The sequence below is a fragment of the Bos taurus genome, chromosome 8 (genome assembly GCF_002263795.3).
Source record: "Bos taurus isolate L1 Dominette 01449 registration number 42190680 breed Hereford chromosome 8, ARS-UCD2.0, whole genome shotgun sequence".
Classification (NCBI taxonomy): domain Eukaryota; kingdom Metazoa; phylum Chordata; class Mammalia; order Artiodactyla; family Bovidae; genus Bos; species Bos taurus.
This window is the reverse complement of record NC_037335.1, coordinates 46545432-46571156: the sequence shown is the minus strand read 5'-3', so window position 1 is coordinate 46571156 and position 25725 is coordinate 46545432. Positions and strand designations below refer to the sequence as shown.

The 25725-nt window shown below is 40.5% G+C and overlaps 1 protein-coding gene and 1 pseudogene across 2 annotated transcripts in view; one reads left to right on the top strand and one right to left on the bottom strand.

The window, feature by feature from the left end:
• The window catches only part of KLF9 (KLF transcription factor 9), a 99042-nt gene that overhangs the window by 40342 nt on the left and 32975 nt on the right, over window positions 1-25725 (top strand). The window lies entirely within an intron of this gene.
• On the bottom strand, window positions 16372-16878 carry LOC100297814 (large ribosomal subunit protein eL36-like; annotated as a pseudogene).

Here is a 25725-nt window from a genome sequence, read left to right as displayed (position 1 = left end):
TTCATTCTTTCTGGAGTTATTTCTCCACTGATCTCCAGTAGCATATTGGGCACTTACTGACCTGGGGAGTTCATCTTTCAGTATCCTATCTTTTTGCCTTTTCATACTGTTCATGTGGTTCTCAAGGCAGGAATACTGAAGTAGTTTGCCATTCCCTTCTCCAGTGGACCACATTTTGTCAGAACTCTTTACCATGACCCGTCTGTCTTGGGTGGCCCCACATGTCATGGCTCATATATTCATTGAGTTATGTATATATATACACCCTAATATAAATATATATATAATACATAGATGTATATAATGTTTCTAACTAATTACTGTGGGTTTGTTTATCATTGGTTTTAATTGGTAGTTAACATGCAATGCCTTAGAAGACTGTCTTTGTCATTGCCCACCCCCTTGTTATTTAATTTATACACAAGCATCTGAGAAGATGCTGCTTCAAAAAGACCGTGTGATCCATTTGTCATTCGTGAATTCCTGTGCAGCGCAGCCCCTGTCACCTTCACATTTCTCTGTAGGAGAGATGTTCAGGTACTAATGGTAAGTATTCTGTTGCATAGTGCAAAGGGCAGTCTCTTAACAGGGACAGTTGGGTATCTTAGGTAGAGCTTTTGCAGATTTTTTTTTTCTCCTTCTCTGAGAATGGGTATTTTGGTAGAGACTCTGCAACCAATGCAGGAGACGTGGGTTTGATCCCTTGCTTGGGAAGATCCCCTGGAGATGGAAATGGCAACCCACTCCAATATTCTCACCTGGAAAACTCCATGGGCAGAGGAGCCTGGCGGGCTACAGTCCATGGGGTCACAAGGAGTCAGACATGACTTAGCAACTGAACAAAAACAACCAATCTGCAACCTGGCCAGCTCTGGCTACATAAATTACAGCCGTACCGGGCCTAAGTAATAGGAGGGTGAGTCCAGCATATTGTCCATTCTGTTTATAGTTCTATGAAAGTAAAAACCTGTTAAATGCAACTAACTCAAAGCAAAACAGTATACATATGAGCAGGATTGAAATGGCCATTGCCTAATTTTGAGTGATAATAAAGCCAAACTGAATTCGATTTGCTTATTCTAAAAGAGACCTTTCTGTTGTTTTCAGACAGGAAAAAACCACATGCAGAGCATGCAGGTTTTCTTCTGATGCCAGCTCTCAACAACCATATTTGCCCAGTTTGAGAATATGTTTGCTTTCTGTTAGTCTTTTCTGTTTCTCTAGTTGCAGCGAGTGGGGGCTATTCTTCATGCTGTGCTGGGGCTTCCCGTCGTGGTGGCCCCTCTCGTTGTGGAGTGTGGGCTCGAGGCACGTGGGCTTCAGTAGTTGCGGCCTGTGGGCCCTAGAGCATGTAGGCTCCAGTAGCTGTGGCTCACAGACTTAGTGACTTTGCAGTGTGGGGGATCTTCCCAGACCAGGGATGGAACCCGTGTCTTCTGCATTACCAGGCAGGTTTTTTTGTTTTTTTTTTTAACCACTGAGCCACCAGGGAAACCCCTCTTCTTTGCATTTTTACCAGCTGCAAACCATTAGTGTTTTGCAGAATTTCCTCATTTTCCTAAAACATCAGGATACCAGTCCTTCCTGACTTCCTTCAGCTCCTTGATTTCAGTGTTTGTCTCTACTGGGCTGTTCCCTCAGTACCCCCCTGCCTAGGTCAGACTTTAACTCTTTTGCATAAAAGTTCCAAATAGACAGAAATCTCCCACAGAGGAAGTCCTGAGTTGTCTATAGCTTCTCCAAGCTTTCATTATTTTCTAGGATCAGTTCAGCTGCTCAGTTGTGTCTGACTCTTTGCGGCCCCATGGACTGTGGCACACCAGGCTTCCCTGTCCATCACCAACTCCCAGAGCTTGCTCAAACTCATATCCATTGAGTCAGTAATGCCATCAACTCTAGGATACATTCAGTAATTTTTTTAGGATACATTCATTATATAGTGTTTATGGTCCCCAAGATTCCAGCTAACTTTAAGGGAGCCATGGATAAAGGCTTGTAAATAGCTTGTTTATCTTTCTGGGTCGAGATCAGCATCATGCAATGTATTGTTCCTAAGCACCTCTGGCAATGTCTAAAAATGTTTTCTCTCTTTATAGAAATCAAAGTCACTTTTTAAAAGCCTACCATCACTTTGTGAGTTTCTCTGCTGGTCTTAGGAAATCAGCTCTGGGCATCCTAAAAACTAATTTTGTTATCACCACCCATGGAAATGCCAGTTGGGCTCTGAGGAATTTACCTAAATGAGTCAACCTTTATGCATGCTTCAGTTCTGCTTATTTTTATTATCAAATTTTATCATTTATATTTTCAGAATCCTATGAAGAAATGTCTCAACATTTCAATATTGACTTTTTAAGTGTCCCTCAGTTTAAATATCTGAGCTTTTACATGTGTTCCAAAAGGCATTTCAGAACGAGGCTGCCTGAAGTTTACTTTGTTGTTGCTCAGTTGCCGGGTCGTGTCTGACTCTTTGCAACCCCATGGACTGCAGCACACCAGGCTTCTCTGACCTCCATCTCCCGGAGTTTGCTCAGATTCATGTCCATTGAGCTATCTAGCCATCTCATCCTCTGCCTCCCCCTTCTCCTTTTGCCTTCAGTCTTTTCCCAGCATCAGGGTCTTTTCCAGTGAGTCAGTTCTTTGCATCAAGTGGCCAAAGAATTGGGCCTTCAGCCTCAGCATCAGTCCTTCCAACGAATATTCAGGGGTGGTTTCCTTTAGGGTTCACTGGTTTGATATCCTTGCAAGGGATTCTCAAGAGTCTTTTCCAGCATCATAATTCGAAAGCATCAATTACTTTCACCACTAGACACATCCACAACTGAGTGTTGTTTCTGCATTGGCCCAGCTGCTTCATTCTTTCTGGAGCTATTAGTAATTGCCCTCCATTCTTCCCTGGTAGCATATTGGACACCTTCCAATCTGGGAGGGGCTTATCTTCCGGTGTCATATTTTTATTTTATTTTTTTTGCTTTTCATACTTTTCATGTGGTTCTCCAGGCAAGAATACTGAAGTAGGCTGCCATTTCCTTCTCCAGTGGACCACATTTTATCAGAACTCTCCACTATGGCCCATCTGTCCTGAGTGGCCCTGAACAGCAATGCTCACAGCTTCATGGAGTTACACAAGCCCCTTTGCCACAACAAGGTTATGATCCATGAAAGGGGAAGTTTACTTTAGAAACTGGCATTTATTTAATTCTTCTGGCGCTTCTGTGCTCCCTTGTCTCCCCCAAATACTATTTGAAATCTTAATGGATGATAATGTATACAGAAACACACCTGAAAAAAATAAGCTTGACATATCTGGGGAAATAGACTAGAAAACGTTGCTCATTTGAAAGTCAGAATAAGCTTCTTTTGTCTTCTTGAGATTAGGGGCGTGGTGGATGGGAGGAAGGTAGGGGAGGAGGGCTGAGTAAGCTACACTACAGTTTTGCATGAGAAAACGTTGTACATAAGAGAAATGAAGTATAAAAGTCACGTACTATGCATGTACTCAGATGAGGCAACGTTGATATTAACCATGGAAGGTTGAATCCATTTTTAAAAACAAAGATTTGGGAGCTCACTCTTCTGGTCTTCTGAGCACACAGTGTCACAAAACTACAGCTTTCTGTTTACTCTTGTCTTTCCCATGAGGCTGTTAGTTCCTTAACTGTGTAACTTCAGTTCAGTTCAGTCGCTCAGTCGTGTCTGACTCTTTGCGACCCCATGAACCGCAGCATGCCAGGCCTCCCTGTCCATCACCAAACTTAGTGTTATATATATATATATCATCCCTCCAACCCCATCCTTCGGAGGCTCCCATACCCTGTGTCTCTGAGATACTCTGGCCCAACCAAAACTGAGAAGAAGTAATTTTGTCTGCTGCATTTGCTAAGTTGGACTATATGAGTCTGGCCGTACAAAGGGCTATCTTCCCTGGCTGCATGAAAAAACTGCGTGCAGGAGAAAAAGAGGTAACATATCAAGGCAGGAGAGCTCAGAAGTCAAACAGGAGCCAGCCCCGAGGATACATGAAACCTTGAATACAGCTGAGCCAGTTTCACACTGTACTTCCTAGTTGTGTGTGACTGAATTTCCTGATTTGTCTCAGCTGGTTTAAATTTGACATCTATAACTTTGTTAACGGAGGTAAACTAAGGCAAGGATGAATTATCAGAAATTGAGTCAGGAATAGCAGAGGAACAGTGATTTGGAAAACACGTGCTCCAGCAAGCTGCAGGCCAATCTACTGAAGGCTGTTTTTATTGGCAGGGAGTGCAAAGAGGGGGATGGCCAACCACCATCCAAGCAGTGAGTTCATTGCCTTGAGGATGGAGAGAAATCCTTGGCGGATATTCATTGGTCAGGAGATAAATCTCCATTCTGTGAATCAAGTATTTGTTGATCTAGGTTGGTCATTGGAAACCAATGACCAACCTAGATAGCATATTCAAAAGCAGAGACATTACTTTGCCAACAAAGGTTCGTCTAGTCAAGGCTGTGGTTTTTCCTGTGGTCATGTATGGATGTGAGAGTTGGACTGTGAAGAAGGCTGAGCGCTGAAGAATTGATGCTTTTGAACTGTGGTGTTGGAGAAGACTCTTGAGAGTCCCTTGGACTGCAAGGAGATCCAACCAGTCCATTCTGAAGGAGATCAGCCCTGGGATTTCTTTGGAAGGAATGATGCTAAAGCTGAAACTCCAGTACTTTGGCCACCTCATGCGAAGAGTTGACTCATTGGAAAAGACTCTGATGCTGGGAGGGATTGGGGGCAGGAGGAGAAGGGGACGACAGAGGATGAGATGGCTGGATGGCATCACTGACTTGATGGACGTGAATCTGGGTGAACTCTGGGAGTTGGTGATGGACAGGGAGGCCTGGCATGCTGCGATTCATGGGGTCGCAAAGAGTCGGACACGACTGAGTGACTGAACTGAATCTCCCAGTTCTTCAGAGGGCATATTCATCAGATTCTCTGTTCTCTATTTTTCCAGGTATATTTCACATTTTCTTAGACTGTGATATTTAGCTATCTTTTATAAATCAAATAACATTTCAGTGTTCTATTGACCAGTGGTTCTTTGGGGACTTTTTTTCAGAATAAGAGGAGGTGTGGGACCCAGGTGATAATTTTAATGAACGAAGGATTCTTCCCAGATGTTTTTGCTCCTCTCAATCTGAAATATTTGAGTTGTTTTAAATTGTTTATACCTATTCTGCTATGTAAGCAATACTTTCATTGTTTAAAATTTTTCATCTTTTAATTCCTAGTAAATTGTACAAGAGCAAACTGGTAAACAAGCACAGCTTCCTACAGTCAATTCACAGATAACATCTATTCAATCCTGGGAGATTTGACAAATTTAAAAAAATTTAAGTGATCACTTTTTTCTAAAATACTTACTTTTTTTAGATGCCAGAGATGTCACTTTGGCTGTTTGTCAATGAGTGCCACACTTTTTACTGGTGTTTTCATGTTTAAGCAACTTTAATAGGTTTTCTTCAAAATAGATAAACCCCAAACCTGTAATGGGATGATCAATTTTTATGGCATATTCCTAAAAAAAAAAAAAATTATAAGCATCAGAGTGTAAAAGCAACATGTGAGAAGCATTATGTATTATTCTCATTAATTTAGTCTGCTAAGAGAAAAGGTCAGAAAGAACCTAAATGTTCATCACACAGCCTCAATTAAATACATTATGACAAATTTAGAAAATGGAGTAAAATTTGCTGTTAAAAAGAATGAGGTAGAACGTATATGTGATGTGGGACACTTCTCAGGATAGATGTTGTGAAATAGCATTTTTCATTCATTCAAAAACTACTGAGCACTTTCTAGATGCCGGATGGTGTCTGAGCACTAGGGACACAGAATTGAAGATAGACAAGATCTCTGACATCCTCATGTCCACATTGGATCACATATTTCTATTTGTGAAGTTTATAAAAGTGTTTCTCTAAGTATATATAAAAGTATAATTTTAAAATATGCTTGGGCTTCCCCGGTGGCTCAGCAGTAAAGAATTTGCCTGCCAATGCAGGAGACACAGGTTCGATATTTGAGGAACAGCTAAGCCTGAGTGCCACAATTATTGAACCTGTGCTCTAAAGAGGCCGGGGACCAAAACTGCTGAGCCCATGAGCTGTAACTACTGGAGCCCAGGCCTCGAGCCTGTGCTTCACTATAAGGGAAGGAAGCCCCCACAATGAGAAGCCCGCTCACTGCAACTAGAGAGCAGCCCCTGCTCTCTGAAACCAGAGAAAAGCCCGTGCAGCAAAAAGACCCAACACAGCCAAAAATAAACACAATCTTAACTAAAAAATTTGTAATGCTTATGTATGTATATGTACATATATACATGTATATATAAACACTCATTTATATGTGTATATATAAAATATTTGCTTTACAGTCTTCTTGAAGTATACCTAATAAAGTGTTACAGTGATTGCCTCTGGGGAAGGGGAGGGGAGTCTGACGTAAGAGGGAGCCTTCCTTGTCTACCATTTCTGTACCATACATATATATTATCTCTTCATCCAAAATAAATTAGTTTTCACCAAAAGTAAATTACTTTTAAAATAACTTTCCAATAATTACAGCCAGTATTTGTAACTGTCACTAAATATATAATCAATGTTAAGGTAGAAGAGTCATCGCTGGTTGAAAAATTGTGGAACCATGACTAGAAATACTCATTTCCCAATAAATCTGCTTGCTTCTGTATGATCATATCTGGCATTTGATAATACTCAAAGTGAATAAAGAGTGCGCTGTAGAAACTGGAGCAAGAAGCAACCCAAATTAAAATCATAAACACAGAAGAAAGGCGAATGTTAATAATATTAAAGAAGTACAAATAAAGAATAGGCAGGAGAGAACTTTTGGTCCACACCAATAAAGCCAAAAAAAAAAAATGAGATACAGTGAGTTCAAGGGAGATTTAGGAGTCAGCATTAGAACAGTGGTCAGGTAGTCGAGCAATTTCTGGTACCAAATATTATAAGATCACAAACTCAGAAAGCAATTTATGAGAGGAAGAAGGATAAGGCTTCCTTCAGTACAAGGTGCTATGGAGCCTCTGCAGGAACAGAATGGACCCTCCACCCCAAATTTGGTTCTGATGTCAAGATTAATGCTGCCTCCATGACACCAAGAGGTATGAAACGTTTATTATTTTTCTAACAAGACTTTCTGGAGAGAGCAGAGGAGGCTCCCAAGTCGATTCAAAATGGCTTGAGAACAAGGAGAGGAGTGGTGTGGGTTTTATCATGGTTAGGGGTGAGGTCAGGGTGAAGCTTCTTGCAGTGAGATTTGAACTACCTGCTGGCACCAAGGAGGGAGCGCCTGAGCTTGCCCAAGGTTGGGACACAGGAGTAGGCTTACAAGCCTCAGAAGTCTATCATCATCAACCAAGTCAGACTACTGCACAAGGTCCAAAGAATTTAGCATCATTTTTCATTATTCCATTTTCATGTGGAGAAGATGGAATGGGACAGAAAATTCTGAATTTCTACTGCCTTATGTTTTAAGATTGGTAAAAAGGAAGTATGGCTCTGGAGAGAAAAAAGATACCCAATGGACAGTGTGAAAAAGGCATGGGAAAAAATGAGACAATTTGAAATGCCAGGCACTCTCAAACATGACGTAAGGGGTCTATGAATATGCAAGCAAGGTTACTAGTATGTCAGAAAGTGGCTACAGAATTTGAAGTTTGAGACAAAGATGGAAACTCATGGAAAAGGTTTTATACTAAAAAATAAAGCACCCTATTCATGTCAGTATTAAATTTGTTAATTTATATCCATTTCGCTTGGTAAATATTTGAGACGATAAAACCATTATAAAATCAAAGCTAGAAAATGTGTCTTGAACAAGATGGAAAACATGCTTTCTCCAGAAGAAGAGTAGGGAGGTCAGAGGTCAGTCAGATACAGAAATTCAGCAAGAAGGCAGTCAGTACACCAGGGCTCAGGCTCTGAAACAAGACAAGGCACACGTGGATCTCGGTCTTGCCACTTATCCCCTGAGTAACTTTGAGTCAATAAGTAACTTGATTTTTTTTTTTCTTTTTTAAGTCTTAGTTACCTCCTCTGCAAGCTGGACACGAGACTAGGACTTATACAGTGGTTGTAAGAATTAAATAAGATAGTATATATAACCTACTGAGCACAGGGTGTGGAGTTCAACCAGTGCTGGTATTAACATTAATATAAAAGATTTTGAGAGTACTTGGCAAAAAGTGGAGAGTGAGGGTGGCTCTGTTTTGGAACATACATCATCTCTAATCCCCAGGACAACACTGCAAGGCGGATACCATTACTATCTCCACTTCACAGATGCTGAAAGAGAAACAAAGGTGTTCTATCACTGCTCCAAGATAGGTACCGGTGCCAGCATCCAAGTACAGGTCTTCATGGCGCCAAAGCCCCCAGGCTGTCCCATACTAAGATGCATTGCTTTGCTACTCATTAATGGATACGTTTCAAGTGAGACAGAAGAGGAGAAACAATGGCCCTTAGAAAGAATAGAAATGTGAAAGTTTACAAATGTGTATGAGTCAGAAGAAAGGAACCAGAATATAAAATACATTCGAGAATTTTTTTTAAAAAAAGGATGGAAAAATAATGGCCATATGTATATTGTGTTTTTTTAAAAAACTGCAGTGCTTTTGGAAAATTTCTTGGCTAGGTGATAGAGGAAACTGTATGTAAATATGTAAAATGTTAAGGACAGCTTTTATAATTAAAACCTGTGAGAAAGAGATACGAAATGGCTTTAATAAAATTAAAGGTACTTTACCAGTAAGATAGTATTAGAAGTGGAGTATCCTTTAAATGCTTCTTGGTAAAGTTCTAACTAAAGCAGATTTTAATGGCTATAATCTTTTAACTGTTTTTTTTTTTTTTTTAAAGGAGAGGTTGGTACACAATAAATGGAAAGAAGGCATTTACCAAAACAACTCCACTTACCTCATTTCCACATCCTTGTTCTTTTTGTTGATTTGGTTGGTGGTGGGGGAGGGGGGGTGGTCTCTTCAAATGACTTTTCCAAGACAATCTCAAAGGACATCATTGTTATTTGGATATACATACAAAATTTATACCAATAGCAACTAATCTTGGTCCTAGTTTTTAATATTCCTTGCATCTCACAGCTTGCTCCTCACTTTAAATTCCTCAACATTTAGTTTCTAAAGAGCCACCATGTTTGGAATTGAGCTGCAGAAAGAATGTGATGAGAATACAACATGAAAACAGTAATTGTGTACTACAATTCCAGAATATTATAAAGGCTGGTCAAATAGCAAAGTCCAAGCAAGAGAACAAGTCTTGGTGTCCTGTCTTGTGGTCCACCTGCTTTTCATGATGCTCCCTGAGCCATAACCCAGCCCTCTCTCCATACTCCTCCCCTGTGTTGCTGCTGCTGCTAAGTCACTGCAGTCGTGTCCGACTCTATGCGACCCCATAGACAGCAGCCCACCAGGCTCCCCCATCCCTGGGATTCTCCAGGCAAGAACACTGGAGTGGGTTGCCATTTCCTTCTCCAATGCATGAAAGTGAAAAGTGAAAGGGAAGTCACTCAGTCGCGTCTGACTCTTCACGATCCCATGGACTGCAGCCCACCAGGCTCCTCCGTCCATGGGATTTTCCAGGCAAGAGTACTGGAGTGGGGTGCCATCGCCTTCTCCGCCTCCCCTGTGTTCTTAGACTCAAATCCAACAGAGAACTGTACTCCATGGTAACGCAGGCTCTCTGTAAAGACTTTACATCCATTTGGAAGCTATGGCTGAGGCAGGAGGATAGGTAAAGAAGAGAATTTTTCCACCTGACCTCCGTGGATGCTGGAGGCTTCCTGCTTATTTCTATAAAATGAATCCAGATTTATACAGAGTAGTTTTATATTGGGTTGGCCAAAAAGTTTGTTTGGATTTTTCCATAACATCTTACAGAAAAACACAAATGAACTTTTTGACCAATCTAGTATTTCCACATTAGAATATAAAAGTAGAATAGACCTAATCTCCTCAGAGACACAATATAATCAATTTATCAAGCTGGGTATCCTACTTGTTTATGTACTATTCAGTTCAGTTTGGCCGCTCAGTTGTGTCTGACTCTTTGCAACCCCATGGATTACAGCACGCCAGGCTTCCCTGTCCATCACTAACTCCTGGAGCTTACTCAAACTCCTGTCCATCGGGTCGGTGATGCCATCCAACCATCTCATCCTCTGTCGTCCCTTTCTCCTCCTGCCCTCAATCTTTCCCAGCATCAGGGTCTTTTCAAATGAGTCAGCTCTTCGCGTCAGGGGGCCAAAGTATTGGAGTTTCAGCTTCAGCATCAGTCCTTCCAATGAACACCCAGGACTGATTTCCTTTAGGATGGACTCCAATACTGAAACTCCAATACTCTGGTCACCTGATGTGAAGAGCTGACTCATTTGAAAGACCCTGATGCTGGGAAAGATTGAAGGCAGGAGGAGAAGGGGACGAGAGAGGATGAGATGTTTGGATGGCATCACTGACGGGATAGACGAGTTTGAGTAGGCTCCAGGAGTTGGTGATGGACAGGGAAGTCTGGCGTGCTGCACTCCATGGGGTTGCAAAGAGTCAGACACGACTGAGCGACTGAATTGAACACAGTCAAAGGCTTTTGCATAGTCAATGAAGCATAAGTAGATTATTTTTGGAATTCCCTTGCTTTTTGTGTGATCCAGCGGATGTTGGCAATTTGATTTCTGGTTCCTCTGCCTTTTCTAAATCCAGCTTGTACATCTGGAAGTTCTGGGTTCACGTACTGCTGAAACCTAGCTTGAAGGATTTTGAGCCTAATCTTGCTAGCATGTGAAGTGAATGCAATTTTATGGTAATTTGAACATTCTTTGGCATTGCCTTTCTTTGGGATTGGAATGAAAATTGACCTTTTCCAGTCCTTGGTCACTGCTGAGTTCTCCAAATTTGCTGGCATATCAAGTGCAGCACTTTAATAGCATCATTGGAAGGACTGATGCTGAAGCTCCAATACTTTGGCCACCTGATGCGAAAAGCCAACTCACTGCAAAAGACCCTGATGCTAGGAAGAGTTGAGGGCAGGAGGAGAAAGGGGTGACAGAGGATGAGATGGTTGAATTGCATCACTGACTCAATGGACATGTGTTTGAGCAAACTCCGGGAGATAGTGAAGGACAGGGAAGCCTGCCACGCTGCAGTTCATGGTGTTGCAGAGTCAGAAAGGACTTGGTGACTGAACAACAAAAACAACCATGTTGATTTTAACCATTTCAGTGAGTGTGTATCCAATTATAGTTTAATTCATTTCCCTAATGGCTAATGATGTTGAGCACTTTGTAATATGTTCATTTGTTTGCATATCTTCTTTAATGAGTTTTCTGTTAAAACTTTTTGCTTATTTAAAAACTTATTTTCTAAGACACATGTACCCCAGTGTTCACTGCAGCACTGTTTACAATAGCTGGGACATGGAAGCAACCTAGATGTCCATTGACAGATGCATTGATAAAGAAGCTATGGTACATATATACAATGGAATATTGCTCAGCCAGAAAAAGAAACACAGTTGAGTCAGTTCTATAGAATGAGGTGGATGAACCTAGAGTCTATTATACAGAGTGAAGAAAGTCAGAAAGAGAAAGATAAATATCGTATTCTAACACATATATGTAAAATCTAGAAAAATGGTACTAATAACCTATTTGCAGGGCAGCAATGGGGATGCAGACATAGAGAACAGATTTGTGGACTGTAGGGGGAAGAAGAGGGTGGGAAAAATGGGGAGAGTAGCATGAAAACATACATACTACCATATGTAAAACAGCCGGTGGGAATTTGCTATATGACTCAGGCAACTCAAGCCAGGGCTCTGTGATAACCTAGAGGGGTGGGATGGGATGGGAGGTGGGAAAGGTTCAGGAGGGAGGGTACATACATATGCCTATGTCTGATTCATACTGTTGTGTTGCAGAAACCAACACAATATTATAAAACAATTATCCTTCAATTAAAAATATACTTTTTAAAAATTAGATTTAAAAAAAAATTTGAAAGTACTTTATATACTCTGGATATAAGCCCTGTATCAGATGTAGGCCCTGAAATTGTTTTGTAGCAGTTTGTGACTTTTTTTTTCTTTTTTGCAAATATCAGATTTTTTTTTTAATTGAAATACAGTTGACTTACAGTGTTGTGTTAATTTCTGCTGTAAAGCAAAGTGATTCAGCCACATATATATACACATTCTTCTTTATATGATATTCCATTGTGATTTATCACAGATATTGAATACATCAGTTTCCTGTGCAATACAGAAGGACCTTGTTTATCCATTCTATGTATTAATATAATAGTTTGCATTTGCCAACCCCAAATTTGGATTCCATCCCTCTCCTACCCCACTCCCCTTGGCAACCATAAGTCTGCTTTCTATGTCTGTGGGTCTGTTTCTGTTTTGTGGATACGTTCATTTGGGCCATATTTTAGATTCCATATATAAGTGATATCATATGGTATTTGTCTTTTTTTAATTTACCTCACATAGTATGATAATATTTAGTTCCATCCATGTTGCTACAAATGGCATTATTTTGTTCTTTTTCATGGCTTCGGCAGTACTCCATTGTACATCTGTACCACGTCTTCATACATTCCTCTACTGATGAGTGTTTAGATCGTGTCCATGTGTTGGCTATTGAGAATAGTGCTGCTATGAGCAGAGGGCTTCTCAGCAGGCAGGTCAGGTGGTCTGGTATTCCCATCTCTTCCAGAATTTTCCACAGTTTATTGTGATCCACATAGTCAAAGGCTTTGGCATAGTCAATAAAGCAGAAATACATGTTTCTCTGGAACTCTCTTGCTTTTTCCATGATCCAGCGGATGTTGGCAATTTGATCTCTGGTTCCTCTGCCTTTTCTAAAACCAGCTTGAACATCTGGAAGTTCACGGTTCACATATTGCTGAAGCCTGGCTTGGAGAATTTTGAGCATTACTTTACTAGCGTGTGAGATGAGTGCAATTGTGCGGTAGTTTGAGCATTCTTGGGCATTGCCTTTCTTTGGGATTGGAATGGAAACTGACCTTTTCCAGTCCTGTGACCACTGCTGAGTGTCCCAAATTTGCTGGCATATTGAATGCAGCACTTTCACAGCATCATCTTTCAGGATTTGAAATAGCTCAACTGCAATTCCATCACCTCCACTAGCTTTGTTCGTAGTGATGCTTCCTAAGGCCCACTTGACTTCACATTCCAAACCTATATGCAGGTCAGGAAGCAACAGTTAGAACTGGACATGGAACAACAGACTGGTTCCAAATAGGAAAAGGAGTACGTCAAGGCTGTATATTGTCACCCTGTATTTAACTTATTATTTAGCTCTCTGTTCTGTTCCATTGATCCATTTTTGTGCCAATGCTACATTGTTTTGATTACTGTAACTTTGTGGTATTGTCTGAAATCTGACACAGGGTTATGTCTCCTGCTCTGTTCTTTTTTTTTTTTTTTTCCTTCCAGATTTGCTTTGGCAATTCTGGGTCCTTTATAGTTCCTTAGAAAGTTTAGGATTATTTTATTTATGTGAAAAATGTCATGGGTAATTTGACAGGAATGCTTTGGGTACTATGACCATCTTCACAATATTGACTCTTCCAGTCCAAGAGCGTGGGCTCTCTCCATTTTTTCTGAATCGTCTTCAATTTCCTTAGGGTGTCCCTGGTGGCTCAGATGGTAAAGCATCTGCCTGCAATGCAGGAGACCTGGGTTTGATCCCTGGGTCGGGAAGATCCCCTGGAGAAGGTAATGGCAACCCACTCTAGTACTCTTGCCTGGAAAATTCCATGGACAGAGGAGCCTGGTAGGCCACACAGTCCACTGGGTTGCAAAAAGTCAGACACGACTGAGCGACTTCACTTTCAATTTCCTTTATTAATGTTTTATAGTTGACAGCATATAAGTCTTCTACCTCCTTGACTACATTCTTCAGCCCAGTGTATCTCAGGTCTGGCTCTTCAGGGCACTGCCATACTGACCCCCAGTGGTGCCACAGCCAGACTTTGGGCCTAACCATGGTTTTGGTTGTTTCTTATCTGAACAACACAAGAGAAGGCTCTACACATGTACATCACCAGATGGCCAACACCGAAATCAGATTGATTATATTCTTTGCAGCTAAAGATGAAGAAGCTCTATATAGTCAGCAGAAACAAGACCAGGAGCTGACTGTGGCTCAGATCATGAACTCCTTATTGCCAAATTCAGACTTAATCAAAGAAAGTGGGGAAAACCACTAGACCATTCAGTTATGACCTAAATCAAATCCCTTACGATTATACAGTGGAAGTGAGAAATAGATTTAAAGGACTAGATCTGATAGATGGATTGGCTGATGAACTGTGGACGGAGGTTCATGACATTGTACAGGAAACAGGAATCAAGATCATCCCCAAGAAAAAGAAATGCAAAAAGGCAAAATGGCTGTCTCAGGAGGCCTTACAAATAGCTGTGAAAAGAAGAGAAGCAAAAATCAAAGGAGAAAAGGAAAGATATAAGCATCTGAATGCAGAGTTCCAAAGAATAACAAGGAGAAATAAGAAAGCCTTCCTCAGCAATCAATGCAAAGAAATAGAGGAAAACAATAGAATGGGAAAGACTAGAGATCTCTTCAAGAAAATTAGACATACCAAGGGAACATTTCATGCAAAGATGGGCTCAATAAAGGACAGAAATAGTATGGACGTAACGTAATGCAAAAGATATTAAGAAGAGGTGGCAAGAATACAAAGAAGAACTGTACAAAAAAGATCTTCATGACCCAGAGAATCACGATGGTGTGATCACTCACCTAGAGCCAGACATCCTGGAATGTGAAGTCAAGTGGGCCTTAGGAAGCATCACTGTAAACAAAGCTAATGGAGGTGATGGAACAGAATTCCAGTTGAGCTATTTCAAATCCTAAAAGATAATGCTGTGAAAGTGCTGCACTCAATATGCCAGCAAATTTGGGACACTCAGCAGTGGCCACAGGACTGGAAAAAGTCCATTTTCATTCCAATCCCAAAGAAAAGCAATGCCAAAGAATGTTCAAAGTACCGCACAATTGCACTCATCTCACATCTAGTAAAGTAATACTCAAAATTCTCCAAGCCAGGCTTCAGCAATATGTGAACCGTGAACTTCCAGATGTTCAAGCAGGTTTTAGAAAAGGCAGAGGAACCAGAGATCAAATTGCCAACATCCACTGGGTCATTGAAAAAGCAAGAGAGTTCCAGAAAAACATCTATTCCTACTTTATTGACTATGCCAAAGCCTTTGACTGTATGGATCACAATAAACTATGGAAAATTCTGAAAGAGATGGGAATACCAGACCACCTGACCTGCCTCTTGAGAAACCGGTATGCAGGTCAGGAAGCAACAGTTCGAACTGGACATGGAACAACAGACTGGTTCCAAATAGGAAAAGGAGTACATCAAGGCTGTATATTGTCACCCGGCTTATTTAACTTACGTGCAGAGTACATCATGAGAAACACTGGGATGGAAGAAGCACAAGCTGGAATCAAGATAGCTGGGAGAAATATCAATAACCGCAGATATGCAGATGACACCACCCTTATGGCAGAAAGTGAAGAGGAACTGAAAAGCCTCTTGATGAAAGTGAAAGAGGAGAGTGAAAAAGTTGGCTTAAAGCTCAACATTCAGAAAACGAAGATCATGGCATCCGGTCCCACCACTTCACGGCAAATAGATGGGGAAACAGTGGAAACATTGTCAGACTTTATTTCTGGGGGCTCCAAAATCAATGCAGATGGTGATTGCAGCCATGAAATTAAAAGACGCTTACTCCTTGGAAGGAAAGTTATGACCAACAGAGACAGCATATTAAAAAGCAGAGACATTGCTTTGCCAACAAAGGTCCGTCTAATCAAGGCTACAGTTTTTCCAGTAGTCATGTATGGATGTGAGAGTTGGACTATAAAGAAAGCTGAGTGTCGAAGAATTGATGCTTTTGAATGGTGGTGTTGGAGAAGACTCATGAGAGTCCCTTGGACTGCAAGGAGATCCAACCAGTCCATCCTAAAGGAGATCAGTCCTGGTGTTCTTTGGAAGGACTGATGCTGAAGCTGAAACTCCAATACTTTGGTCACCTGACGCAAAGAGCTGACTCACTGGAAAGACCCTGATGCTGGGAAAGATTGAGGGCAGGACAAGGGGATGACTGAGGATGAGATGGTTGGATGGCATCAGTGACTCAATGGACATGGTTTTGGGTGGACTCCAGGAGTTGGTGATGGACAGGGAGGCCTGGCATGCTGCGGTTCATGGGGTTACAAAGAGTCGGACACGACTGAGTGTTTGAACTGTCTGTTTAATGAAATATTATCACATCTATTAGTGAACCTGTCCTACAGAGTGTGATCAAATCACTCAAACTGGTAATGGACCAGGACTTTATCAGGGTGACAAAACAAGTTGTATGGACAGTTTTGTGGTTGCTTATAATAACACGTTTCTTTCTTTTTTTTTCTGGAAAGATGTATTGTGCAGAGGAGAAGGGCTCGATCCTCTTGGCTGCCCCTTTCCTCATGGCGACCAGGACGTTGCTCAGCTCCTGTCTCTTCCTTTTGTCGCAGATGTGTGTCCCCACCCTTTACTTGATGAACTTGAGTGCCCACTTGTCCTTGGAGACCTCGAGCAGCTCCATGTCCTGTCGCTCAGAAGGGGTGAAGCCCCACGCCTCCCAGATCATGTCCCGTATGAACTTGGTGTGTTAGGTGAGGCGCCCACAGCAGCAGCTGTGCCTCGGATCGCTCACGTTCTCGGTCATCTTGAGGCCCTTGTTGAGGCCCACAGCCATTTGGTAGCACAAGGCCATGGCTGTTGTTCTTCAGTGGCTGCTGCAGCGGAAGTTGTAATAACGCTTAACAAATATATGTGCTGGGCAGAATTTGATCTAAGACTTACTTTCATTGTATCCTTTTAAACAAGGTTGTGGGGAAATAGCTAGCTATCATCCATGTTAAACTTAGTTTTTTATTGCCAGTAGAATCACTAAGAGCTGTACATGAAATCATTGTCTTGAATCAGCTGGAAATAATTGGATGTATATTTGTAACAGCATGAACATCTTTCCAGTTCCTATAAAACACCTTAAAACACATGTTCTTCTTTCACCTCTTGAAAGGTCCACAGTGATTATCCAGATTCTTTGTCTTTCTGAAGCCTTTCCAGTCCTCTAGCAGATCCTATCTCCTCTCAGTTCCGATAGTATTAAATTGCATATCACTGCATTTCAAAATTTGTCTTTGTGGTTCACTTCATACCACTTGATAGACTAAGTTTCTTAAAAAAAAAAATTTTTTTTTTACCTGTTTTACCCTTTCACCTATTTATGTCACCTCCCGCACTCTACTACCACTGGAACCATCAATTCAGTCTCTATGAGGTCAGATTTTTGGTTTTTAGTTGTTGTTTTGTTAAATTCATGATTTAAGAGAGATCATGCAGTATTTGTCTTTGTCTGGCATATCTCACTTGGCATAATGCCCTCAAGGTCCATCATATTATCACAAATGGCAAGATTTCAATCTTTTTTTATAACTGGATAATATTCCATTATATATATATATATATGTTTTTTTTACCTTTTCTTTATCCATACAACTGTTGCTGGACACTTAGGCTGCTTCCATATTTTAGATATTGGAAATAATGCTGCAGTGCATTTGGGGATACATTTATCTGTTTGAGCTAGTGTTTTTATTTTCTTTAGATAAATACCCAGATGTGGAATTGCTGTATCATATAGTAGTTCTATTTTTAATTTTTTGAGAAACCTCAATACTGTTTTTAATAGTGGCTGCACAAATTGACATTCCCACCAACAGTGTACAAATGTTCCCTGTTCTCCACATCCTTGCTAATAACACTTGCTATTTTTTGCATTTTTGATAACAGCCTTTCTGACATGTTTGAGATAATAACTTTGTGGTTTTGACTTGCATTTCCCAGATCATTAGTGATGTTGACGTTCTTTTTTAAACAATTTTTTAAACTGAAATGTTGATTTATGATGATGCCCTAGTTTGAGGTGTATAGCAAAGTAATACATGTGTGTGTGTGTATTTCTTTTTTTTTCCCCATTCTCTTCAATTGTAAGTTATTACAGATATTGAGTGTAATTCTCTGTGCTATACAGTAGGTCCCTTTAGGTTATCTATTTTATATATAGTAGTGTATATATTTTAATCCAAACTTAATTTCTCTCTCCCCTTGCTTTTGGTAACCATAGTTTGTTTTCTAGGTCTGTGAGTCTGTTTTGTAAATAAGCTCATTTTGTGTGATGTTTTACAGCCCACATATAAGTGATATTATATGGTATTTGTTTTTCTGACTTACTCCACTTAGTATAATAATCTCTAGGTCCATGTATGTTGCTGCAAATGACATTATTTCATTCTTTTTTATGACTAATACTCTATCATGTATGTATACCATATATTCCTTATCAATTAATCTGTTCATGGACACTTGTTTCCATGTCTTGACTATTGTAAATAGTGCTGGAATGAATAATGGGACACATGTATCTTTTGGAATTATGGTTTTCTCCAGATATATGCCCAGGAGTGAGATAGCAGATTATATGGTAACTTTCTTTTCTAAATTAATTAATTAAAAAAAAAAAAACATACACACACTGCATGGCATGCAGGATCCCAGTTCCCCAAAAAGGAATCAAACCTGTGCCTGCTGCAGTGGACTGCCAGGGAAGTCCTAGCAGCTGTATTTTTAGTTTTTAAAGGAACTTCCATTTGTTTTTCATAGTGGCTGGATCAATTTACATTCCTACTGACAGTGTAGGAGGGTTCCCTTTTCTCCACACCTCTCCAGCATTTATTGTCGATGTTTTGATGATGGTCATACTGACCCATGTGAGGTGATAGTTCATTGTAGTTTTGATTTGTACTCCTCTAATAACTAGTGATGTTGAGCAAATTTTCATGTACTTTTTGGCCATTTGTACATCTTTGGAGAAATGTCTATTACATCTTTTGCCCATTTAATGATTGGGTCATTTGGTTTTTGTATATTAAATTGTATGAGCAGTGTGTATTGTATATTTTGGAGATTAATCTCTTATTGGTCACATCATTTGCAAATATTTTCTCCTGAGCTCTAGGTTCTCTTTTCATTTTTTTTTAAATTTCTTTTGCTATGTTGTTATTCAGTCACTAAGTCATATCCACCTCTTTGTGACCCCATGGGCTGCAGCACACCAGGCTTCCCTGTCCTTCACTATCTCCCAGAGTTTGCTCAAACTCATGTCTATTGAGTTGCTGATGCTATCCAAGCATCTCATCTTCTGCCATCCCCTTCTCCTCCTGCCTTCAATGTTTTCCAAGATCAAAGTCTTTCCCAATGATTGGCTCTTTGCATCAGGTGGCTAAAGTATTGGAGCTTCAATTTTAGGATCAGTCCTTCCACTGAATATTCAGGGTTGATTTATTTTAGGATTGACTGGTTTGATCTCCCTGTACTCCAAGGGACTCTCAAGAGTCCTCTCCAGCACCACAATCTGAAAGCATCAGTTCTTTGGCACTCAGCCTTCTTGATGGTCAAACTCTAACATTTGTACAGGACTACTGGAAAAACCATAGCTTTGACTATTCAGACCTTTGTCAGCAAAAGCTTTTAAGCTGAATCAGGTCCCATTTGTTTATTTTTGTTTTTACCTTCATTACTCTGAGCACCGAAAAATTGATGCTTTTGAACTGTGGTGTTGGAGAAGACTCTTGAGATTCCCTTGGACTGCAAGGAGATCCAACTAGTCCATTCTGAAGGAGATCAGCCCTGGGATTTCTTTGGAAGGAATGATGCTAAAGCTGAAACTCCAGTACTTTGGCCACCTCATGCGAAGAGTTGACTCATTGGAAAAGACTCTGATGCTGGGAGGGACTGGGGGCAGGAGGAGAAGGGGACGACAGAGGATGAGATGGCTGGATGGCATCACTGACTCGATGGACGTGAATCTGAATGAACTCCAGGAGTTGGTGATGGACAGGGAGGCCTGGCGTGCTGTGATTCATGGGGTCACAAAGAGTCAGACACGACTGAGTGACTGAACTGAACTGAACTCTGAGAGATGGATCCAAAAAGATATTTCTGTGATTTATTTCAAGGAGTAATCTGCCTATGTTTTTCCTCTAGGGGCTTTATAGTATCTGGTTTTACATTTAGGTCTTTAAACTATTTTGACTTTATTTTTGTGTGTGTGCTACAGTGTCTAATTTCATTTTTTTTTTTTTACATGTAACTGTCCAGTTTTCCCAGCACCAGTTATTGAAGAGACTGTCTTTTCTCCATTGTATATTCCTGCCTCTCTTGTCTTAGACTAAATGGCCATAGGTGTGTGGGTTTATTTCTGGGCTTTCTTTTTTTAATTTCCCATTCTCTTGATCTATATTTCTGTTTTTGCACCAGTACCATACTGTTTTGATTACTATAGCTTTGTAATATGTTCGGAAGCCAGGGAACCTGATTCCTCCAGCTCCATTTTTCTTTCTCAAGATTGCTTTGGCTATTCAGGGTCTTTTGAGTTTTCATACAGATTAAAGGGAAAAAAAATGTTCTAGTTCTGCCAAAAATGCCATTGATAGTTTGCTAGGAATTTCATTAAATCTGTGGATTGCCTTTGGTACTATACTAACTTCTAGAATACTGATTATTTCAATCCAAGAACATAGCATATCTTTCCATTGGTTTGTGTCATCTTCAGTATTTTCATCAACAACTTATAGTTTTTGAAGTACAGGTCTTTTGCCTCATTAGGTAGGTTTATTCCTAGGTATTTTATTCTTCTCATGTAGCAGTAAATGTGATTGTTTTCTTAATTAATATTTCTGATCTTTTGTTGCTAATATATAGCAATGCAAGAGATTTTTGTAGTATTGATTCTGTATCCTGCAGCTTTACTGAGTTCATTGATGAGTTCTGGTAGTTTTCTGCTAGCATATTTAGGATTTTCTGTGCATAGTATCCTGTCATTTGCAAACAATAGCAGTTTTACTTCTTTTCAAATTTTATTTCTTTTTCATCTCTGATTGGTAGAATTCCAAAACTATGTTTAATGTGGCAAGAGTAGGGGCAACCTTGTCTTGTTCCTGATCTTAGAGGAAATACTTTTATCTTTTCATTGTTGAGAATGATGTTATCTATGGATTTGTCATGTATGTTCAGTTCAGTTGCTCAGTCATGTCCGACTCTTTGCGACCCCATGAATCACAGCACGTCAGGCCTCCCTGTCCATCACCAACTCCTGGAGTTCACCCAAACCCATGTCCATTGAGTTGGTGATGCCATCCAACCATCTCATCCTCTGTCGTCCCTTTCTCCTCCTGCTCTCAATCTTTCCCAGCATTAGGGTCTTTTCAAATGAGTCAGCTCTTCATGTCAGGTGGCCAAAATATTGGAGTTTCAGCTTCAACATCAGTCCTTCCATTGAACACCCAGGACTAATCTCCTTTAGGATGGACTGGTTGGATCTCCTTGCAGTCCAAGGGACTCTCAAGAGCCCTCTCCAACACCACAGTTCAAAAGCATCAATTCTTCGGCACTCAGCTTTCTTCACAGTACAACTCTCACATCCATACATGACCACTGGAAAAACCATAGCCTTGACTAGACAGACCTTTGTTGACAAAGTAATGTCTCTGCTTTTTAATATGCTATCTAGGTTGATCATAACTTTCCTTCCAAGAAGTAAGCGTCTTTTAATTTCATGGCTGAAGTCACCATCTGCAGTGATTTCGGAGCCCAGAAAAATAAAATCAGCCACTGTTTCCCCATCTATTTGCCGTGAAGTGATGGGACCAGATGCCATGATCTTTGTTTTCTGAATGTTGAGCTCTAAGCCAACTTTTTCACTCTCCTCTTTCACTTTCATCAAGAGGCTCTTTAGTTCTTCACTTTCTGCCATAAGGGTGGTATCATATGCATATCTGAGGTTATTGATATTTCTCCCGGCAATCTTCATTCTAGCTTGTGCTTCTTCCAGCCCAGCATTTCTCATGATGTACTCTGCATGTAAAATAAGCAGGGTGACAATATACAGCCTTGATGTACTCCTTTTCCTATTTGGAACCAGTCTGTTGTTCCATGTCCAGTTCTAACTGTTGCTTCCTGATCTGCATACAGGTTTCTCAAAAGGCAGGTCAGGTGGTCTGGTATTCCTATCTCTTTCAGAATTTTCCATAGTTTATTGTGATCCATACAATCAAAGGCTTTGGCATAGTCAATAAAGCAGAAATAGATGTTTTTCTGGAACTCTCTTGCTTTTTCTATGATCCAGTAGATGTTGGCAATTTGATCTCTGGTTCCTCTGCCTTTTCTAAAACCTGCTTGAACATCTGGAAGTTCACGGTTCACGTATTGCTGAAGCCTGGCTTGGAGAATTTTGAGTATTACTTTACTAGATGTGAGATGAGTGCAATTGTGCGGTAGTTTGAACATTCTTTGGCATTGCTTTTCTTTGGGATTGGAATGAAAATGGTCTTTTCCAGTCCTGTGGCCACTGCTGAGTGTCCCAAATTTGCTGACATATTGAGTGCAGCACTTTCACAGCATCATCTTTTAGGATTTGAAATAGCTCAACTGGAATTTCGTTCCATCACCTCCATTAGCTTTGTTCATAGTGATGCTTCCTAAGGCCCACTTGACTTCACATTCCAGGATGTCTGGCTCTAGGTGAGTGATCACACCATCGTGATTCTCTGGGTCATGAAGATCTTTTTTGTACAGTTCTTCTTTGTATTCTTGCCACCTCTTCTTAATATCTTTTGCTTCTGTTACGTCCATACTACTCCTGTCCTTTGTTTAGCCCATCTTTGCATGAAATGTTCCCTTGGTATCTCCAATTTTCTTGAAGAGATCTCTAGTCTTTTCCACTCTATTGTTTTCCTCCATTTCTTTGTATTGATGACCTTTATTATATTGAGGTAGGTTCCCTGTATTCCCACTTTGTGGAGTTTGTTTTTCTTTTAATCATAAATGGATGCAAGGAGATTCAACCAGTCCATCCTAAAGGAGATCATTCCTGGTGTTCACTGGAAGGACTGATGTTGAAGCTGAAACTCCAATACTTTGGCCACCTGATGTAAAGAGCTGACTCATTGGAAAAGATCCTGATGCTGGGAAAGATTGACGGCAGGAGGAGAAGGGGATGACAGAGGATGAGATGGTTGGATGGAATCACTGACTCAATAGACATGAGTTTGAGTAAACTCTAGGAGTTGGTGATGGACAGGGAGGCCTGGCATGCTGCAGTCCATGGGGTCACAAAGAGTCAGACATGACTGAGCAACTGAACTGAAATGGATGTTGAATTTTATCAGAAATTTTTTCTGCATTTCTTGAGATGATCATATAGTTTTTATTCTTTAGTTAATATGGTGATTGATTTTTTGACACTGAAGAATCCTTGCATCCCTGGGATAAATCCCACTTGATCATGATTTAGTCACTAAGTAGTGTCTGACTTTTTATGATTCCATGACTACAGCATGCCCGGCTCCTCTGTCGTCCACTGGCTCCCAGAGTTTGCTCAAACTCATGTCCATTGAGTCAGTGATGCTATCTAACCATTGTATCCTCTGCTGCCCCCTTCTCCTTTTGCCTGCAGTCTTCAACTACCAGGGTCTTTTCCAGTGAATTGACTTTTCACATCAGGTGGCCAAAGTATTACTGCTTCAACTTCAGTATCAGTGCTTCCAATGAAATGAATATTCAGGATTGAGTGCCTTTAGGATTTATTGGTTTGGTATCCTTGCAGTCCAAGGGACTCTCAAGAGGATTCTTCAACACAATTGGAAAGCATCAGTTCTTGGATGCTCAGCCTTTTTGGTGGTCCAACTCTCACATCCATACATGACTACCAGGAAAATCATAGCTTTGACTATACAGACCTTTGTCAGCAGAGTGATATCTCTACTTTTAAATACGCTGTCTAGTTTTGTCACAGCTTTCCTTCCAAGGAGCCAGTGTCTTTTAATTTAATGGCTCCAGTCACTGTCCACAGTGATTCTGGAGCCCAAGAAAATCTGTCACTGCTTCCATGTTTTGCCCTTCTCTTTGCCATGAAGTGAGGGAGCAGATACCATGGTCTTAGTCTTTTGAATGTTGAGTTTTAAGCCAGCTTTTTCACTCTTCTTTTTCACTTTCATCAAGAGGCTCTTTAGTTCCTCTTCACTTTTTGCCATCAGTATGGTATCATGTGCATATCTGAGGTTGATGTATCTCTCAGCCATCTTGATTCCAGCCTGTGATTCATCCAGTCCAGCATTTGTATGTGGTACTCTACATTTAAGTTACATAAGCAGGGTGACAATATACAGCCTTATCTTACTCCTTTCCCAGTTCTGAATCAGTCCATTGTTTCATGTAAGGTTCTAGCTGTTGCTTCTTGACCTGCATACAAGTTTCTCAGAAGACAGGTAAGGTGGTCTGGTATTCCCATCTCATTCAGAATTTCCCACAGTTTGTTGTAACCACACAGTCAAAGGCTTTCACACAGTCAATGAAGCAGAAGTAGATATTTTTCTGGAATTCCTTGCTTCTTCTATGATCCACTGGATGTTGGCAATTTGATCTCTGGTTCCTCTACCTTTTTTAAACCCAGATTATACATTTGGAAGTTCTCAGTTCACATACCCTTGAAGCCTAGCTGGAAGGATTTTGAGCCTAACCTAGCATGTGAAATGACTGCAATTGTGTGGTAGTTTTAACATTGTTTGCCATTTCCCTTCTTTGAGATTAGAATGAAAACTGACCTTTTCCGGTTCTGTGGCCACTGCTGTATTTTCTAAATTTGCTGACAAACTGAGTGCAGCACTTTAACAGCATCATTTTTTAGGATTTTAAATTGCTCAACTGGAATTTCATCACCTTCATAAGCCTTGTTTGTAGTAAAGCTTCCTTAGGCCCACTTGACCTCAGATTCCAGGATGTCTGGCTCTAGGTGAGTGACCACACCATCATGGTTATCTGGATCATTAAGACCTTTCTTGTATAGTTCTGTGTAGTCTTGCCATGTCTTAATCTTTTCTGCTTCTGTTATGTCCTTACCTTTTTTTGTCCTTTATCATGCCCTTCCTTGCATGAAATAGTTCTTTGATATTTCCAATCTTTGAAGAGATCTCTAGTCTTTCCCATTCTATTGTTTTCCTGAATTTCTTTGCATTGTTTATTTAAGAAGACCTTTTTACCTCTCCTTGCTATTCTCTGAAACACTTCAGTTAGTTATATCTTTCCCTTTCTCTCTTGCCTTTCACTTCTCTTCTTTCCTCTGCTATTTTTAAAGCCTCTTCAAGACAACCACTTTGCCTTCTTGCATATCTTTCTCTTTGGAATGGTTTTGGTCACTGACTTCTGTACAATGTTCCGAACCTCTGTCCATAGTTCTTCAGGCAATCTATCAGATCTAATCCCTTGAATCTGTTCATCACCTCCACTGTATAATCATAAGGGATTTGATTTAGGTCATACCTGAATGGCCTAGTGGTTTTCCCTGCTTGCTTTGATTTAAGCCTGAGTTTTACAATAAGGAGCTCATGATCTGAGCCACAGTCAGCTCCAGGTCTTGTTTTTGCTAACTATGTAGAGCTTCTCCATCTTTGGCTGCAAAAATAATATTCAGTCTGATTTCAGTATTGACCATCTGGTGATG